This window comes from Apium graveolens, chromosome 8, assembly GCF_009905375.1.
Source record: "Apium graveolens cultivar Ventura chromosome 8, ASM990537v1, whole genome shotgun sequence".
Classification (NCBI taxonomy): Eukaryota; Viridiplantae; Streptophyta; class Magnoliopsida; order Apiales; family Apiaceae; genus Apium; species Apium graveolens.
In genome coordinates, this window is record NC_133654.1 from 231,290,473 (window position 1) to 231,293,155 (window position 2,683).

General features: G+C 41.4%; 1 non-coding gene across 1 annotated transcript; it reads left to right on the forward strand.

The window, feature by feature from the left end:
* The first annotated feature begins 1,925 nt into the window (after positions 1–1,925).
* LOC141682127 (small nucleolar RNA R71) lies at positions 1,926–2,032 on the forward strand. Its single transcript, XR_012559528.1, has one exon. It is a non-coding gene; the product is annotated as a small nucleolar RNA R71 (small nucleolar RNA).
* The last annotated feature ends 651 nt before the right edge of the window (positions 2,033–2,683 follow it).

Below are 2,683 nucleotides of genomic sequence, written 5' to 3' on the forward strand. Positions count from 1 at the left end.
TGTTGGAGAATCTTTAATAGACGGCTCGAGACACTCCTGAGAAATTTTCAGCTCTGCTAACTCAAGAGAACCGAATGGAATATGCAACTTCCTCTTCCATGGAGGAGCATTCAAATACTGCAGTTGCTCTGCCCCTTTTTCATCTTTACTATCAAATTCCCCTGTTAAGGATCTCTCTAAGGTATCTGACTTTGGAAATTGCTCAAGCTCCGAATTGACGACAAAGTCTACCCACTCTACTTTAAAGCACTGCTCTTTATCTGTGGGTAACTTTATTTCCTTGAACACACTAAAAGTGACCTTCTGATCTTGAACCTTCATCATAAGCTCTACTTTTTGCACATCGATCATAGTTCGGCATGTGGCCAAGAATGATCTTCCCAAGATAATAGGAATCCTCTTATCTTCCTCAAAGTACAGAATTACAAAATCAGCAGGGAAGATGAGTTTGTCCACCTTAACCAAGTCATCCTCCACTATTCCTCGCGAATAAGCGATGGAATGAATAGCTAGTTGCAATGACATGTATATTGGTTTCGGATCAGGTAGACCAAGCTTCTTAAAGATAGACAAGGGCATCAGATTGATGCTAGCTTCCAAGTCATATAAACACTTTTCAAAAGATAAGTTTCCAATAGTGCAAGGAATAGTAAAGCTTCTAGAATCTTTGAGCTTCGGAGGCAACTTCTGTTGCAGCACCGCACTGCACTCCTCCGTTAGAGCAACAGTCTCTAAGTCATCGAGCTTCACTTTCAGAGAGATAATACCTTTCATAAACTTCACATAGCTAGGCATCTATTCAACAGCTTCAGCGAAAGGTATGTTCATATGAAGTTTCTTGAACACCTCCAGAAACTTAGCAAATTGCTTATCCAACTTCTGCTTCTGCAACCTCTTAGGAAAAGGAGGTGGAGGATAGACCTGTTTCTCCCCTGTATTACCCTCAGGAGGAGTGTATTCCACAGTTTTCTTCCTTGATACCACCTCAGCATCCTTCTGCACCATTTTTTCAGCTACAACCTCATTTTCTGGAATTGGCAAGGGTGCAGATGCACCTGCATTCTGGACAGAATTTTTAGACTCTTTGTCTTGTTGAATTTGGGGGCTTGCGACCTTTCTAAACCTCATGGTGATTGTGTTTACCTGTTCTTCAACTTCCCCCTTACCTGGATTGGCTTCTATATTACTAGGAAGTGTTCCTGGTGGTCGATTCAATAAGGCGTTAGCAATTTGCCCTATTTGGTTCTCCAGAGTCTTGATAGAAACAGCCTGGCTTTTGCATATAAGAGCTTGGTTTTTGCACATAAGCCTCAATGCCTCCAATTCAAATTTTTTTATTCTAAGATTGTCCTACACCTCCATGAGTTTGTTGTTGAAGATGGAGTTGTTGTCTTGGTTCAAATTGTTGCTGAAAACCAGGAGGATTGAATTGCTTGTTTCCAAACTACTGGAATGGTTGTTGCATCGCATACTGATTGTTGCTCCAGCTGAAGTTAAGATAATTCCAGTTGTCAGGATGATAAGTGTCTGGAACTGGTTGCTGCGATCTCTAAAAGTTGCTCACAAACTGAGATGATTTACTAGATATAGTGCATTGCTCCGTCGCATGCGAACCTGCACACAGCTCACAAACTCTGGTTATCTGATTAATACCATAGTTAGCCAGAGAATCGATCTTCATAGACAACGCCTTTAGTTGAGCAGTGATAGCCGTAGCTGTATCCACTTCAAGAACTCCTGCTATCTTTCCCTGTGGCAATCTCTGGGTTGGATACTGATATTCATTAGCATCCATCAGTTCAATTAGATCATAAGCTTCCTCATAACTCTTTTCCCATAATGCTCCACATGATGCTGCGTCAAGCATGGGTCTTGACTATGCTCCCAAACTGTTATAGAAACCATTGATGATCATCCAATCAGGCATGCCATGATGAGGACACTTCCTAAGCATCTCCTTATAGCGCTCCCAAGCTTCACACAAAGATTCTCCCAATTGTTGCGCAAATTGAGTAAGAGTGTTTCTGATTGCAGCTGTCTTCACCATAGTGAAGAATTTAGTAAGAAACTTATGAGCAAGATCTTCCCAAGTAGCAATCGAACCAGCTGGTAGAGAGTGTGACCAACTCTTAGCCTTGTCCCTCAGAGAGAATGAGAACAGTCTCAGTTTCACCGCATCCTCAGACACACCAATGAAACTGAAGGTGTGCCAGATTTCTATGAAATCCTTGATGTGCATATTGGGATCTTCCTTTGGAGCACCCCCAAACTGATCTGAGTTCTGCACCATATGAATTATGCCAGGCTTGATCTTGAAGGTATTAGTTGTGATCGCTGGCCTGACAATGCTAGATTGAATGTCATTGATCTTGGGTTGAGAAACATCCATCAACGCTTTTGTCGGTGCTGCTGGATCTCTCATTGTAATGAGTACCTGAAACACAAACAAGTAACCGTGAAAGTAAAAGAATCTAAGTTAGTGAACTTTAACGACCACTGATGTCAAGCACATAAACTAAAAATTAACAACTAGTCCCCGGCAGCGGTGCCAAAAACTTGTTAGGACGAAAACACGTGCTAAAATTCATGCAAGTATACGCGTTCGCAAGTAATATAGAATACTTTCTATTTCATTCCTATATAGACTCTTTTTGGTTAACTTAAGATTATGCACCAATGCAAC